The sequence below is a fragment of the Anastrepha obliqua genome, chromosome 4, assembly GCF_027943255.1.
Source record: "Anastrepha obliqua isolate idAnaObli1 chromosome 4, idAnaObli1_1.0, whole genome shotgun sequence".
NCBI classification, from domain to species: domain Eukaryota; kingdom Metazoa; phylum Arthropoda; class Insecta; order Diptera; family Tephritidae; genus Anastrepha; species Anastrepha obliqua.
The window spans coordinates 37,144,708-37,163,385 of NC_072895.1; the positions used below are offsets into that span (position 1 = coordinate 37,144,708).

Sequence of the window (18,678 nt, forward strand, 5' to 3'; positions counted from 1 at the left end):
TGGATGCTCCGATGCTCCCGGACCCAGATTAAGGTAACTTTATGGTTCTCGCTCAAGGTGGTAAGGCTGGTCCTACTTTGCTCCACCATTTTAGAGGTTGTTGGAGCTGAACCCAGTGCGTGGATTGCAGCTTGGCTATCCGAAAGAATAGCGATATTGTCCTTAAAAGAAGGATCTGCGATTAGTAGCCTACAAGCTTCCCCAATTGCCAATACTTCCGCCTGAAAGAACTGCAAGCATTAGGGAGACGCACAGATCTTTCAATTTTAAGTCTATGAGAATATATACCAGCTCCAACACCACTATCGATTTTACTGCCATTTGTATAGACTGTAGTGTCGGAGTTGTTTAGTGAGAATCCCTTATTCCATTCTTTCCGAGATGGAAAGAGATTGACAAAATTTCTACTGAATATTACCATCGGGACGATGTAGTCAGTCCTCTTCGAGGTATACTGGGTTTGTCAGAGTAGTAGTGAGAGCAAAAATGAAAACTAGGAAGTAGAGGAGCATTTTCAATCTCTGTTGGAAATATTACCCGTATATGCACAATTACTGCGGTGTGCATTACTGAGTAATTTTCTTATATTTAAATGTTTTTCGATCTAGAATTTGTTTGTTATTTCTATTTTTAAAATGTTCATTCTTTAACCAAAACCATATTAATCAAATATTCACATTTCATACAAAATTTAAAAAAGTTCAACAAATTGGCATTTTTGCATTTTAAATTTTAAATTGGAGTTTTTAAAAAAAATTCGAATATGCATGTTTATAGCGCATTGAATTTTGGTATAGTAAAGTGCGAGTTACACGGCCGCCGTTGCCGAATGGTTTGGTGCGTGATTATAGTTCTGTAGTACCCGGGTGCGAAGCCACGGGCATGAAATCCCGAAGTTTTTTGTTTCTAATAGAATTTTTTAAAGGGGGAAACCGGTTTATATCGATCAAAACATCGATTTTTTTTGCATAAATCGTTAGTATAACTACTCAAGAATATGTGGTAAACATTTTAAAGCGAAATTCGCATTATTCCCGATTCTATGAGCACTTAAGGGACTGCCCGTCGGTTCCGCGCCGTAACGCGCGTTGGTTAGCACGACGTTTTTCTCGAAACAATTTTTTTCAACTGGTGGGCATTCTAGCTTAAAAAGTTATTGACCAATCGTTCTAAAATTTTTCGGGATTTTTCTTTATTCAATTCTATTCTATATGAACCTAATTCTGGGATTATATTATTATTTAAAATATGGGTTTTTAAGCAAAATAGATGAAAAAATAATTTGTGTTCAAGCGCCTCAAAGGCATGCAATTTTCAATATTTTTTTACCGCAATTAGGTTCGTATTCTTAGGAAATATGTTGTTAATATAAAAAAAATTGCTGCTGATTTCAGAGAAAAATTGCAACTTCAGGAATTATCACCAGCAAGACACTCGGATGGCGATCGTCCATGGACAGCACGCTCTAACGCCACTATCTCCCGCGGAAATAGCTTCAAAAAAAATTGAAAAGTGTACCTAAAAATATATATAAAATATCCTCTAAACTTAAGCAATTTTTGATTATTCCTTCTTTGTTAAAAAAATCTCGAAAAACACAAAAATTTTGGCCTCCTAAACCGGTTTCCCCCCTTAATAGCAGGCTATCGCAAGCCTCGGAGTGTATTTCTGCCATGAAAAAAGTGCTCATGAAAAGCCATTGGCCGTTATAATATCAAGACGCACACCAATAATTGGAGGAGCAGCTCGACCAAATACCCAACAAAGGGAGTGTGCGCTAATTATTATTGTTATTATTATTTTTATTAAACTCCAGGTATAAAAAATGTTTTTATTGACTGTCTTGCGGTTTTTTCTTATAACAACTGCAATTTAAAAAAAAACTGTAGCTGATTTTTTTTCCATTTCTCGCATTTATTTGCAAATTTTCTTCCACAAAAAGTTAATTTTTGTATGGAATGAAAAGCCGCCGAAAAAACATTATTAAAAATTAAAGATATTTTTTAGCCACTTAAAGCATTCGTTCATTCTACCAAAATTCCGTGAGCCATATTACCAGATACCTACCCGAACGTTTTCTGAATATTTCAGATTATGAAGTGCAACATTTTTCATTTAAATTTGATAAATTTTTATAAATTTTGTATAAAGTTCAAAAATTATAACTATGCGGTTTTGATTAGGGAATGAGCTTTATTTACAAAACAAAACAAAAAGTAACAAAAAAATCTAACTCGAATATTAATAACAAGCATATTGCAATCAGTTATGCTCGCCACTGTACATTCTGCCTGGAAGGCCACCTAAATTTGATATATTAGACAGTTTGCATCTCTGAAATTGATATTTTTCCACATCGAGGATAACAGCACATCAGTAAATTCATCAATCTCTGTGAACAAATCTGTGGAATGCTGAATCGACTAATAGACAACAGCCGCAGAAATTTCATAAATACGCCAGCATAAAATACAAGGGGCAACGGGCTGAATAACGGCCGAGAACTGGCAATTTCACAAATTAATCATTCGCAAATCCTTGACGCAAACCAAGAAACTCTGCAGAATGCAGCTCACATCCATAGACGGCAAAAGACATAGGCGAGGAGCGGCGAATGGGAGTTTAAGAAGGCAATTGAAACACAACTCACAGGGGCCACAAAACGCAGTTTATCGACAGAGATTTTCTTTTGTAAATGTACTCGTATTTATTACTTATGCGCTCAATGAGCAAAATTTAGAAGAAAATAATTACGAGTTGCGTGCTTGCATTTGCATAAAATAATGAAAATTCCCTATCAAGTCGGCAGAATATTACAAAGTGATTTCCTTGAAGCATTAACATCCTGATTGATCCTTTAATCAATTGAACCTTTCATTGCTCAGCGAATGTATATGTATGCATGTATGTATTGTTGTAGCATCCGGTGTCTCCGGCTGTCAATAACTAGGATTTACACGTAAAAAAGTTCTAGGAAGTAGACAATATTTGGCAACTCCAAATATGGTAAAAGTGACATAAAATTGCTTTCGTATCTTTCTCGAAGCTTTCTTTGTTGACGCTTATTACACAGCTAGGAAAATAAAATAAGCAAATGTCGAATACGAATAGATGTGGAAAGGGCAGCAACTTTCAAAGTCCATTTGCACTGAGCTCCGCTACGGTTAAATTGAATAGAGGAATCTGTTTACGGCCCTAGACTTCAGTTTTATTGCTGTTTGTTTTTTCGTTTGCCTTTTATGACATCTCCCAAAACTAGAGGCGTGCAAATGTTTATTAACTTCTGGGCGCTAGGCAAGGACAGCAACAATTGCCGCTGTGGTTTGATGTTGCTTCTGCTGCTGCCACGTGGTTATTCAATTTTATTTTTATGCTTTTCTGCTGTGTAATAAAAGCAGATCTACGGAAAAAAAAACACAAAGTCGCATGTCAATACATTAGCCATTATTATCTTCGTCTACTTGAGTTACTTATTACTGAGGAAAGACGCCTGTGGGTGGCAGATTTACCAAAATATAATAATTATTATGATAAAATGTTTAGGTTAATCTTCTCAGCTGATTTGTGCTCTGCGCCTTGGTGGTGTCCAATAAATGGAGGGACTTACACTTTTATGACGCCTCCTAATGACACAAAGTTTTATTAAAATCTTTTTTATGGCAGAAATGCAATCGGAGGAATGCCATTAAGTGTCGAGTAGCGATAAGTATTAGAAAGCACTGGGGAATCAAGCTTGGCTCCCACCCCCTGTATATCACATAAATGCATGCCAGACTGCACTGGTAGCAAAAAATATATATAAATATTAACCAGTTTTCTGATACATACGAACATTCAGTTGGCAATCACTTTGAAAATGGTTTAATAACAGCATTTAAAATCTTTAAAAATTTACCTTAAAGTTGCTCACAATGGACCCATTTCGTGGTCTAAGTGGTATCACTGTTCCTATGTGCGAACGGGCGCCAAGCCAAACCTTAAAGTTAGTTTGTCAGAAGTGAACACTGATTTCAATATAAATTATTGAAATAAGAAAAACATTTAATAATATCAACCTTAAATGGAATGAACACAGAATTAGGTTCCTCATCAATTTAGGCTGGCTTCCATTAGTTTAATGGTTGGTATCAGCACCGGGCACTGCGAAAGCAATGGATAGCGTCCCTCAAATGACTGTTAAGATAGTGTTTGCGCCCTTTTTCGCTAAAGTGTGCGCAAATCCATTCCCCTCCTGGCCCTCCTGGGCCTCATGTCCCGGTATACACATCAGGGTAACAAGGCATCTTGATGCTAGGGAGAGAATTGTAAAACATTCCCCGGCCAACCTTGATTGGAATGAGAAGCTATCAAGCAATTTTAGAGCTGCTTAACTGTCAGAGGAAATGCTCTACGAATAAATTCTCTGGCACATAGCTCTAGGGCGTGGACCGTCGTCTGAAGAATGGAAGTCGTTTTTCCCATTACAATTGCCTTCTTGAAATGTGGGCCGACAATCCCTGCTCCGGCACTGCCGTCTCTCGTTTTGAACATATCAGTAAACCACACCTGTGCGCCCTGTTTTAAAGATGTTCCAGTATTGCACCACGCTTAGCGTGGATACAAGGAGAAATGGAATTAGTCAAATGGCCATTCCTAACGCTGTTGTGGGGCAAGTTCTAATTGCTCCCGTTACGTACAGGCAGGCTATTCTGTATACCTTTTGAAGTGTTATCTGAGGCTTAATTTGGCGTGCCTTTGGCCACCATACTAAAGAGACGTAGGTGGTCACAGGCGCTATTATTGTCTTATAAGACCATGCCATCATCAATTTTGGCCTTCGGCACGTGTACGAGTATGCTACTATCAAAGCTGTATATTAATGTACGAAAAATGATTTTTTCGGTCTAAATTTTATCAAGGATTACTCCTAGACAGAGTTAAGTCTGCGTCCCTATGTCTTGTTCGAATTTATCGAAAGTCCTTGCTCTTGTTACTAGTCTTGCGATAGTTCGTGGAAATTATTTTTAGTTGCTTTTGTAATGGCATAGCAATGAGATGCTGCCTTTATAAGAATTAATAAAAATCGCAAAATACTACCTTCTTAAGATAACATTTTGAGGTGCCCAGATTAATCATATTTGTAAAAATAAACGAAATTTGACGCAGCTATGGAAATGCTATGGAATCAATCTAAAAACTAAGAGCGAATACGAGTGTATGTTTAAATGCATGCATGCATGTATGTACACTGTTTTGAGAAATGAAAATTAAACATCAAATTTAACGTTTTTCGTTTTTCAAAAATGAATGTTATTTAGGACACCTCTAACATTTAACCCCTTAACAGATTATATTTCACACCCTTATTTCTGGAATAGAGAACCAATTTAGTACTCAATTCAGGTACTGCTAAAAGCTATTTAAAAAATCACGCCTCCCTAATGTACATATAACCTAACTGAAAAGTTAATTGATGAATATGCATATATACCCATGGACTTGTATCTCCATACATACATACGATGTCTTTAATTGTACGTGACAGTTTGTTAAAAAAGTGCTTTCACAAGGGAAAAATCGTATCTTCTTTTTACTTTTGTAAATGAATTGTTACTTTAATAAAAATTTTTTTTCTAAATTTATTACAATAAATTATTCTAAATATTAGTTTAGAGAATAACAACAATAAACTATTGTAAACATTAACTTGGGATTAGTTTGCGTAATATGTTTGCCCAGTCTCTTTAAGGGAGCTCAAAATTTCAGAACCATAACTTATTTTTATTTTTTACCATACAATTTTGAAAGAAAACGAAGCGTTTGATTTCAATAACATTTCGTATGGGTTTGTTTACGACTTTGCCTTTTCCTTTCTATTTCTATAGAAAAATGTACGTCTTATTCATGCCACAACTGCGGTAATGCTAACCGACATTGGAGATGCATGGAGGAGGTGGTTCTATACTGCCGATCAAGAAATGGAAGAATAACGAGATATTTTTTATTATTGATTAACTGCACGTGAAAATAAATTTTATGCTGTATTAGATATTTTTCAAGAAAAAAAATATATCCTTTTAACTTCCACAATCTTTAATGTAATTCCCAAATGCTCAGTTTTAATACAAACATTTATTTGTAAGACTCAACTGGGTGCCACTTGCGATATCGAATGATGAGAAGTCAGGAAACACAAAGCAGAGTTGGATAAGTTCAAGTACAGGCTGGGTTTAATCTGTGCTTGAGGAAGGCAGGTGTGAATGCTTCGAAGTTGACAAGCTCTAATTATCACCACCGATTATTTAGTACAAATATTCCAACCACCACCGACTGTTGAGAAGAAATTATCCTTGTTTTAAGATAAATAAAGGGTATTTCAAGAGTGACGCGTAGATGCCAGTAATACTACTTCCTAAACGATGCCTTTTGTTTATGTCATCTTTGACATTTGCTAAGTAGACAGATGTACAATTTTGTACGATAGAACAACGCGTAAAAAATTTTTGTTGAAACTTACTATGAAAATGGTGGATCTTTAAGAACAACATATCGCAAAATTCGTAGTTTTTTTGGGTGGGAATAATCGTACGAATGAGTCCAAAATTCAGAGGTTGGTGAAATAATTTCAAGATACTGGTTCTTTGGAGAATAGAAAAAGGACTGGCAGACCGAAAACCGGACAAAAATTAGGCATTCGTCAATCGACGGTTTAGCGGATTTGACCTATAGAAGTGTAGATGTTGGATGTTGGATGTTAGATGTTAACTCTCCGTTAAACTACGAGTAAATTGAAAAAAAAAAAACAGAAATAGAAAACTTAGTGTTTTAAAGCGCTCAGCTACCGGAAATTCGAGTAAAATAGTATAAATTGCGAAGGTTAAGCAGGATCGACTTTCAAAGTACCCTAGGCAATGTGGCAACTCGTGGCATGTTTAGTTTACGATATCATGCCTTTTGGTTCAATCAGGCAATGAAGTTTGTTTGTAGAGACTTTTTTAGCAATTTCAAATACGACCTTCTCCAATCCAACTCTAAGCATCGTTGCTGTATTCCGAAAGCCGCATTTTTATGGAATGACAAAAGGGAGCATAAAATTGTGGTCAACTTCAGAACAATTAGAAGCTACTAAACAAGTTCATGCTGATAAATTTCACTAATTGACGAAATTAATAGCCCCTATTGAACCTTTGCTAAGTGCAGTCCCCCGAGAGCGCTACTAAACAAACTCTTCGAGTGCGATTGCTAATATCTCTACTGCAATGACTTCGGAACAAATTTAAAGTTTAAAATGTCTGGGAAAGGTGACGTAAAATAACTTATATAAATCATTCAGTGAACTCAAAAAAAGTTGATCATCTAAAAAAAGTTACAAAGTAGAAGTTTCTGTGAAAAATTTCACATATTTCTTGTATTCACTTATTCACGTACTCTCTGCAATGAAATATTGAAATTTTCTGCCTTACAAAACAAAAGATAATTCCCGTATTACTCATTCACAGACATTCATAGGTTGGTTGCACCTACAAATTAATTCAGGCACTGGTGTGCTACAAGCATCTCTTCTTCAATTTGCGCAATTAGACGTTTTGTATGAAACTACAAGCGCAATGTTACCGGATTTCTCCTCCCCAGTTCCCAACGGCTTGTATAACAACAATGCCCATAAATCAATAAATATACCGGAGCCTCTCAGTTTCACAAAGGCAACATGGTGCCACATAAACATAAATTGCGATTCGTAAAAATGTACGTAAACAAGACATCATCAATTTGCCCTGAACATCGAGCATCAAGGAGTATTAGGAATAGTAGCAGGCAGCATTCAGGCAGTCAATTCAAATAATGAAAGGTGGGCAGCTAGCAGACGTAAGGAACGCACCAGTTGAAGCAAAAGTTATTGACAAGTGATTGTTGTTGCTACTGCCAACGTTACACAAGCATTCCATATTTACGGGTATTGATGTATATCCTTAGGTGTAGGGTGTAGGGGTATTACGCAATTTACAACTAAGGGATGTTCATTATTTCAAAAATAATTTTAGCAAATATACAAAAGTGCATTCAAGTATTTGATTTTGATTAAATTGACACAAATGAATTTTAATGAATTTGAAGATGTGATGAATGTTGACATTACACGGATGAGTGGTGAACAGAATTCAGAAGGTGTAGCCAACATCAGACCGTTAATCGGCTCTCAGCGACATTAAAGGAATCAACTGATTTGCTGACGTAACCGGGGTTATGACAGAGGTCGGAAAAAAGTGAGACTGTGTTAGTGACATATGTGCTTGTAAAAACGAACCTGTGTGGAATAAGCACGAAGAGAGAAAAATGAAATGATTTCTTATTCGGATTGTCACTCAAATTAAGCACAAGCGCACCGACCAACAGATTGCAGAGATTCTCAGCGATTTTGAAGGAATCAGCTTATTTGGATACGTCACTGGGGTTGTGTTAGTGGTTTGTTTACGAAAGAGGTCGGCAAAAACTAAGACTGTGTTGGCGATGTACGAAAAAATCAACACAACTTTCACTGTTGTTACTTCGTTGCCATTTGACCAAAGACTGATTTGAAAAGTGTAAGAATAGATTGAAATGAGCGGGCAGAATACTGTTTCGGCACTCTGCTTCGGTTAGAAGGCAGCCTAATAAACAAGACTAGGATGCTCTCAGTAGGAAAAACATATCACAGCAGAAAAAAGATCAAAATGAGATATTGAATTAGATGATCTGTTAACGGGGAAAAATAATTATTTTATTTTCTCGGTAGATGGCTGTGGTGATCGATATCTCGTAAAGTATCAATCAAAAAGTTTAAAATTTTATGCTCGTTGTCAAGGTGACATTTCACACAAAAGCAATTATTTTGCTGCTTTCCTTTTAGTTGTTGCGGGCGTTAACAATGAAAGTCAACAATTGCAAGACAAGCCGCTGAAACTGTGAATAGTGTTTATGGTATCGATACTTCAACAGCTAATTCGTGCAATTTTAGTTTCGTCGATTCAATTCAGGCATTTTTGATGCTAAAATGTCGATAAAATCACAGAAATAATCGAAGTTGACCGGCATTAGTAGTCGTAGCATCGCCCAGGAGCGAAAGATCGACCATAAAGCATTTTTAAGCCATTTGCGTAAGGATGGATCCAAAAATAAGCTCGCTGCTTTGGTGAAACACCAATTAACACCAAAAAACATAATGGATAGAAATTCGATCTGCGAAGCCTTAGCCAAACGGAATGAAATCGATCCATTTCTTAAACGGATGGTGACTGCGGATGAGAAATGGGTCACAACGACGATATTGTGCAAAAACGATCGTGGTCAAAGCAGCTGGACAATCCAGGACTAATGGCCAGGAAAGCTCTACTTTGTATTTGGTGCGATTTGAAATGAATCACTTATTATGAGTTGCTTCTGCACGGCCAAACATTAAATTTAGATCTCAACTGTAAACAACAGAAACGGCGAGAATTGACCAACAGAAGAGATGGCCGCACACGTCTGAAGGGACTCGTCAAAAACTTCGGACTTGGCACCAAGCGATCACTACATTTTTCTTCCATTGCAAAGCTTTCTGAGGGATATGAATTTGGTATCAAGAGAAGATTGTGAAAATCGATTACTAGAGTTTTTCGCCAATAAGGACCAAGACTACTAAGAGAGAGACATTATTAAGATACGTTTGAAATAGCAACAAATTATAGAACAAAACTTTGCATATTTGACCCAAATCAGACAATCCAAGATATCTTAAAGTTTTGAATTTTACACAAAAATTTCTTTTCCCCCGAACTAATTTGGTATTACAATTTCAAGAAAAATACTCAATATAACATAATTTTCATTCGATTGCGAAACTCTATTCGTTTGTAAAAATTAAAGAACGCAAAAAGGGAAATATAAATAAATAATGAGTCGAAGTATTTTGATGTACCTGGATAATAAAGTTAATTTTTAATGAGAGCATTTTTCGGCAAGGAAGGCGGATTACTTTTAACCCTTAGCCGTCTTCTAACAATTCAATGGGTATTTTCATGACTTCCTCCTCAACACTTGCTAAACAGAATAAGTAATTCCATATCTACAGCTACATACAATGACTCTCTATTATCTCTAAAACATTACTTGACAAAATTTGTATTACAATTCACTTCGAATATATCAAATTACAAAAAATACGACCCCTCAGTAAACGAATGTCACATATCCAGTTTTATGAATGATACTTTCAGTCATACAAATTATTTTTATTCGATTGGTATCTCGTTTTATGCGGTGTTCATTTACATCCTCATATAAACGAGCATAAAGTCCAGCCTTACACAAGGTGGCGTAAAATTAATCAGCCCATCGGAAGATTCATAATTTCACACTCGTGAACCAGACAGCTGCAGTATACAAACAGACACGGAATGGAGCGCGTAAAGGTCAAAATAACGATTTCCGTCACTCAAAATTATTTTGTTTTTTGTTTAGTAAAAAAAACTATTGAATGATTAATTAATTAGATGAAGAAACGAGAGAGAAAGAGAGAGATATATATTTTTTTTTTAATTTTCACCGCATATGCCGATTTTGAAACATGGTCGTGTCAAAAAGGACGTCCCTATTAAAACTAGACATCTTGAGGCGCTTCCCACACATCCATATATACACCTTTTTATGTGTGTAGGTACGTAACATACATACATAAAATAACGCATATACTTAATAATATACAAATAAGAAATATTTGTGAGAGAGACGAAGGAAGGAACGGAAGAGCATTGACAGGCAGATGGGCGTATCAACATTGGGACTAAATTCCAAATTCTTAAGAAATAAAATTTAAATATTTTCAAATCGACATCACTTTATTAAACGAGCAATGGAGCGCTGGTAAAGATGAAAATAAAGATTTCCATCGCCCAAAATAATTTTTTTTATTTAATAAAAGAGTCATGTAAAAACATGATTGGATGATTAATTTTGCGCCATATATACCAAAGCTCCAGTTAACTGGATAAAGAGCAGTGCGAGTTGCTTTACACTCATTCGAAGTTCGCTGATTGCTCAACTGCTCAATGATTTGTTCGAGATTTTCGAGCTTCCGACATTTTTATTTATCAGCATTTCTTTAGCTTTCGACCGATGTTAGCACTGTTTGTAAAATTTGTGAAATTAAGAAAAAAGTACTGAGAAAAAAGTCAAAATATTTAAAATTGTTGCTCGAATCACTCGAAAAAGATGAAATACTCCGTGGACTCGAGAACAGATACTCGTTGCTCATTTGCCCGGGATGTTCGAAAATGTGCGAACAAAATCAAGAGCCAAATCGAAAGTTTCACAAAAATAGCAGCGAAATATACTGCAAATTTTTGATGATCCAAATTTCAGAGATTTATTTATTTATTTTCTTTTTTCAATTTGCTTAAGTATTTTATTATAAAATTATAAGCCACAATAATAGCCAAACTTTGTACAAAATTAAACAAATCAACAAACTTGCATCCAATTTGCAAACGTTATAGTCAGAGTTTTTAGGAAACTTTCGAGTACAGTGAAACCTCTTTCGCCAGACACTCACCGTCAGTCAGCTTTTGTTCGCTCAAGAGAGGTGGCACTCAAAAGAGAGTAACTTTTGGTAAGGAAAAAAAGTTCCGCTAAAAGGAGTTGTCTGGCTAATAGAGATGTTTTTGAAGTAGTCCACAATGACTTTTTATTTAATTTTGCTTATTTATTTCTTCTTTATGAAAGTATAGTTCATACCCCAACAACTGCCATGTAACTGAAAGTTTCAAACTTTGTACAAAATTAAAAAAAGTTTACAAATTTTTCTGAAAATTTCAAATGTTTAGTAAAAAAAAATTTAGGAAAATTCCGGGTATTCGATTTTGTCGTAGCTTGATATTTAATATTTATTTATTTTTTATTATTATTATTTTTTTTTTGTTCCTTTTGCTCGAAATTTTTTTTGTATGGAGAAAATGCACAGGATCTCCAGCAAAAAAATTAACAACAATCGTCACGATTTTTGAGCCACTTCAAACTTGCACTTTATTGTACCAAAATTAAGTTGGCTTCTACAAAATTTCATCCCCAAAATATTTTCAAATTTTTCTACTAAATAGTTTGAAAATTTGTTAATGTCTTTTTATTAATTTTGTACAAATTTTGAAATTGTGACTAAAATCTGTGAAATTTTGACAACATTTTTTTTGAATTTTGCAAAAACTTTGAAACTTTAAGCTATATGGTTTTTATTGTAGTATGTACCATATTTTTATACAAAAAATTGTAAGGCTTTGCAATATTTTATTGTATTATAAACAACCTGGAACTGTTATTGACCTTGTTTTCTTCTTTTTATGTGTCCCTAATCATTTTTCAGTTTACCCCTCTCATTTTGCATTTAATCGCATCAAGTACAGATAGTTGACTCTGGTTCTTACTTTCGGTGTTCGCTCATCGATGCTGAATCGCAATATTTATTTCACAAGAGCATCCTCAGCCATACGTCTACGTGTAGGATCGTCAAACTAACGTAGAAGTTGTGTTTTATGCCACACTGTCTTTACCTTTATAAGGCTTGAACCAAGGCAGATTCACAAGCAGTAGTGCAAAAACAAAATTTAAATATATTTTATTTTTGTGATTTGTTGGTTTGAACGCCAAAATTTCAATCAGAAACAAACAAAACCACACCAACAAAAAGAACACATGACTTGGGCATTCAAACCAACCTCACCGTCAAAGAAAAAACACACAAATATTTCGATAGGCCCAAAATATCATAGTTTTACTCAAAAGAATAAATAGATTTTTACTTAAAAATCTTCACTTAAATAATAGCACATTTTAGTGTTTTTCATCTACTGTGCGATGCGTCGTTCAGAACTTTATCACGCCATGGTTACACATGCAATCGAGCGTGCAGGGGCAACAAGTAATTTCAGCAAATCTATTTGACAGCACGGCAGTAACAGTAACGACGCGACGTAGGCAGCAAAACATGAACAAACAAAGAACATGAAAGCGATAAGTTTAATGTTATTCATGCGCATGAACGCTTATGGTGGGAATTAGGATATTCACGAGTTCTGGTGCGTCGGCAACTTTCTGCAAATGCAGATGTCGGCCTAACTTGGTTTTGTTCTACACACTAGCAAATTGGTCAAAATTTATTTCTAACGCACGAACACACACGAACGACACGTGTATGTATGCACACACACTCGCAAACACTCATCCTATCCTAGGGCGCATATGCCGGGACGCATAAGTAGTTCACGTTTAGCACGGTAACAAATCGTTTTCGAATTGTTGTAAATGGAATTCCATCTGTTAGTACACCGCAACTGGGCACGTTTCATCTAATGGATGAGCAATGGATTTTTTATAACCGGCAATAATCCAGGCGGAAATGTGCAAGTGTGCGGTTTCATATGAACCTGTTTGCTCCAACATGTAATAATAATTTATGGGAGTCCTTAAGGTATGTTGTTGTTTGTTGCAATCCATATACTGATTTTATAGCGAGTAAGGACGGTGTTAAATATATGTAGTAATTTTTGTTGAAGGCTTCAAAATTTAACGATTTTTAAATTTTCGCTCCGGAACTGATTAAGTCAATCAATAATTATTGAGTAAATTAATTTTTTCCTTTTTTTTATATACCTATGCATACTGGTATAAATCAATGTTTGTTTGCCTGCCCGGTATACACTCCTATGCATTCACACATCGGCTTATCTTGATGTGGAAATTATCACAGCCGATCCGAAGTAAATACTCGTAGCTGAAACCGTCGTGTTTTTTTTTTTTTTTTTTTTTTTTTGGAGTTAGTTTTAGTTCTTATTCAATGCGTTTAGGGGGCCTTTTGCCCATAGTTCTTAAAATTGTGACTTCATAATTCAAGTATTAAAACTGGTGTTCGATATTCTTGCATTCTACGCGCCTGGACAACTATTATATTTTGAGTTAATTTTATTGAATTAATTTTTATACTACAGACTGAATTTGCAGTAAGATATTTAATTATTAACAATTTTTATATAGCATGTGATTTTTTAAGCTAAACTATATACATAAAACCAAGAAAATTTAGCGATATATTTTAAATGAATTTTTTAAGGGCATATACCAGTACCCATGAATTCATCAGTGACTCACAGCTTATTTGATGCAGGCAATACTTTTTTAGAGAAACGAAAATGACTCGATGTTTATTAAATTTAATTATTATAAAAAAATATATACGACTTGTAATGAGATATGTACATATGTACTGTTGACCACTGCAGAAAGAACAATAACAAAAACAAAGCTTGCTGAAAAACTATAGAAACAAATAGTTTTCTCATCAAGATATGCTCACAGCTTAAATGATGCAGTGTACGAGTATTTTATATTTTCACTGAGAATGCAATAACGGTGAAATGTATTTTTCTCTCTTTAGCTTAGCGTCTTAAGTCATCCCCAAAAAATCGTTGAGAGGAAAAAGTGAAAAAATTAAAATTTTTTAAAAAGGGAAAACGGATCTCACTTGAAAAAAGGTATCGACGAAAAATTGCAGAAATTGTTGCTATTAGTTCCTCAACTGCCCAGCACATTATAGAACGGTTTCGCCACGAAAACAGGATAGAAAATGAGGGCAGATCTGCGCCAAATAAAATGTTTAACGATGCAGATAAGAGGTAGAGTGTTCGCAAAGTCAAAGAAGAACCCGATTTTAGCGCTCCAAAATTAACGAACGAAATCGAAAAATGCTTAGGCAAGATCTTTAACCCTGAAACAGTTCGTAGAGTTCTGCGCGAAGAAACTTTTCATGGAAGGACTGTTCGAAATAAGCCGTTGATTAATGCACGTAATAGAAAACAAAGAAAGAGTTTTGCAGACAACATTTGAACAAAGACATTTCGTCTTTTGTTTCGTCCGTTATTTTTGCAGGCCTGATGGGAAGTCCTGCTTTTGGAGAAAACCAAAAACGGCGGGGTTAGTGTGATGGTATGGGGTTGCATGCCCTATTCAGCGTCGTTAACATTTATCGAAGCAAACATGAATAAAGAGATGTATCTGGATCTGCTAAAAGATAATTTAGTACGGATAAAATGGGCATTGGAGACTCGTTTAGGTTCTACCAGGACAACGATCCCAAGCATACGTCTGGTATTGTAAAAACTTGGCTTATCTTGATCTGCCCACATGTAGTACAGACACCTGCACAGAGTCCAGACCTCAACGTTATTGAAAATTTGTTGTCAGTGCTGGAAAATAAAATAAGAAACCACAATATTTCTAATGCTTCTGATCTGATAGGGGCACTAGAGGAAGAATGGGATAAAATTAGTGCCGATGAGACTGCAAAACTTGTAGAATCTAAGAATTCCCGATTAGAAGCTGTTTTGAATCAAAAGGGATACCCCACTAAGTACTAGCCGTAATCATGAAATCGAAATATTAATGTGTTTATGTTTTTTGAATACTTTTAATTTAGTGCATCATTTAAGCTGTGACCTCAAAACTGTAACTGAATTAATTTAATTAATTTTTTATGAAGAAACATTTTTTGTACAGCTCTTCAGTGTAAGTACAATTTACTTCTCAGCGTTGGTACAACAAAAACTAAGCTACTCATTCACTTTAATCGGATTACTTTATGATTTTTCTACTGTCTGCTTACAGACATAAGTACATACATATGTATGACAAAAATAGAAAAACAATAATTTAGTACTTGCTTGCATTGCCATTGAGTTTGCAATTTGCTACAAGACTTCAGTCGCTTTTCAAGTTCACGTCGATTCTAATTCATGTCCTACCATCATTAGCTAGCATCTGCATATGTATGTGTGTACATGTGTATATGTACATTAATTCCGGACGTTGTAAATATGCACATATTTACATTTCAAAACAAAATTAAATTTACATTCACTGCACTGCTGACTGTATAAGTAAAATGGTTGGGGACAGATAATGTAGCCAAACTTCAAAAAAGCAACAAAACAATAAAAGATTTTAATAAATCTCCATGAGAATTTGCGGAACTGCTGAAATTGGTTAGCCGGAAGTATCAGTGAAATTAGAAAGCAACGCAATAGGTACCCGTTGGCTCAATTTACGGTCATGAATGTGCCATGAAATTTCTTGCATACGATGTTCAACATTTTCTCCTATATAAAAGACTGTCGAAGATTTGATTTATATTGAAGAAAATTTTCAACATCGTTTGCAAAAAAACAAAACATAAATTAAAAAAAATCCACGCGATTTTTGAGTAACACCAAACATGAACTTTATTACATTGAAATTGAATGAGTCTTAAAACTGTACACGCAGAAATTTTCTAAAGATTCTGTTTAAAAAGTTGAAAATTTGCTTTTTTTTTTTGAATTTTCTACAAAGTTTGAAATTTTGATTTACAGGGCCATGCAATTAACCATATTTTTACAAAAAATTTACGAAAAAAAAATTGAGTATGAAAAATATTTCGAATATCGTAAAAATATAGAGTAAAAATATCAATTCAAGATTCCATAGAATATTCTGATCAGGTGGTGGTAAATGCCTTAATTATAAAAATAAGCATAAAACTCGTGGACAAAAGCACAAAATATCCGCTTAAGATGATCGTAATATAATACGTTGCTGGAAAAAAATCCATTTGCATCACCCAGAATTATCCGCGACGAGCTTAGTTTGCCAGTTACTGACGTAGACGTTTAGTGGAACACAAATTATTCCCAAGAAGTACACGAAAAATAGCGCTACTGAGCGTAGCTTTCCATATAGCGGAATGGGCCCACTTTAGTATTTCATTGAAGGTGTCAGATTACAGGTGATTGTGAAAATATTAGACGAGGTAATGTTGCCATCGAATTTCGCAGAAGCTTGGACGATAACAACAGCCGCTGAGGCGTACCTCGAAGTGTTTGAGAGAAAGATTCTGCGGAGGATTTTTGGACCTTTACACGTTGGTAACGGCGAGTATCGCAGGCTATGGAACGGTGAGCTGTATGAGCTGAGCTTTACGGTGACGTAGACATAGCGCAGCAATTAAAGATCTTTCGGCTTCGTTGACTGGGTCATCTCAAATGCTCCGGTTCTGAAAGTATTCGATGCGTTACCAGCTGATGCTAGCAGAGGAAGAGGTGCTAGCAAAGAGAGGTGCTAGCAAAGAGATCTGCGTTGGAAAGATTAGTTGGAGAACGACTTGGCTTCACTTGGTGTTTCCAACTGGTGCCGGTTAGCACGAGAAAGTTACGACTGGCGCAGTTTGTTAAACTCGGCCAAAATCGCGTAAGTGGTTAACGCGTCAATCAAAAAGAAGAAAAATGCTGCCATCTGCCACTGAAATGGGTATATCAGCAGAATAATGATTCCAAACACACCAACAAAGCTATAAAGAATGGAGTTTAGGGTCATTGCCTTAAATGCAATGCAATAGAAAGCGCGGAGCACGTGTTCTTTTTCTGTGATCGTTTCAACGAAGATCGCCGAACACCTGAGTTAGTCTTGGGTGGTGAACAGCTGAGCCCAGACAGCTTAATCAATTACATGTGTGCAACAAATGACTGTTAGAACCCAGTTAAAAGTTTTGCAAAGGGGATAATGCTTCACGTGCGACGCGCGGAATGACAGCGCAAAACGCAGAGAAAAACAAATCAGCTCTCGATAGGAGGTAGACTGTCTACGAACTGACGACAAATCACAGACGCTCGAGTCATGAGCTCACGACGGCATAAGACGGTATAATATTGTCGCAACATTTGCTTTGCTGCAGATGCAAAAGAAACCTCGATAGCGTATAACATCCATACGCCCATGTGAGAGGAACCTGAGTGCATGCCTCACATACCACTGGTATGACGGCACAGAAGCATTAGAATACGAGCCGGCTACAAATATGGTGGACCCAGACGTGGGTGAATAGTATTGGTCCATTTAATAGACACCGTTTTGGGCCTTCACGAAGTAATGCAAAATAGTTCCGGAAGACGGAGTCTCCCCAGAAGAGGAGGAGGGATTGTTTTAGTGGCTACACCTACTTTGGGTCATTGCCTTGTGGGAAGTTGGGTTACTTGCTTAAAACCCAAGCTATCTACTGATAACCTCAAATGTTGTTCCAATATGTTTTTATATTTAAATTGATTCATAGTCCATTAAAAAAAGGTAATTATTCTAACGGCAGATGCAGCAATAGCTTCCCAGACTATTACATAACCACAGTACCACCGCCGTATTTGACAGTAGGTATATAATTTCTAATTTCCATATCCGCGTTTCACCTCCTCCAAATTTGAGCCTGACCATCACTTCCAAAAATATTGCACTTTGATTCGTCAGCAAATAAATACTGGAATATGTGTCCGTCAAACTCAAGCCATAGGCAACGATTTTTTTCTGAAATCAGAAGCTTCTTACGTGCTGTCCTGCTGCAATATCCGCTTTTATAAAGATATCTTCTAACAGTTCTTTAAAGAACAGTTTTTCCACATAACTCGAAGATATATTGGACCAATTATGGAGAACTAAGTACTGGATTTTAGTCGACTTCTCTTAAAATGGAGCTTACATCTCTTCTGGACAGCTTCTTGGCGCGGCCAATTCGCTTTTTATTTTCATATGAATTAGTGTCTCTTTATAGTTTTTAGCAATCGTCTGTACTGCTGTTCGACTTAAATTTGCTATTTTAGCAATTTCGCCTTAATATTA

The 18,678-nt window shown here is 35.8% G+C and overlaps 1 protein-coding gene across 9 annotated transcripts in view; it reads right to left on the minus strand.

Annotated features, from left to right (window-relative positions):
- The window catches only part of LOC129245026 (PDZ and LIM domain protein Zasp), a 113,572-nt gene that overhangs the window by 61,678 nt on the left and 33,216 nt on the right, over positions 1-18,678 (minus strand). The window lies entirely within an intron of this gene.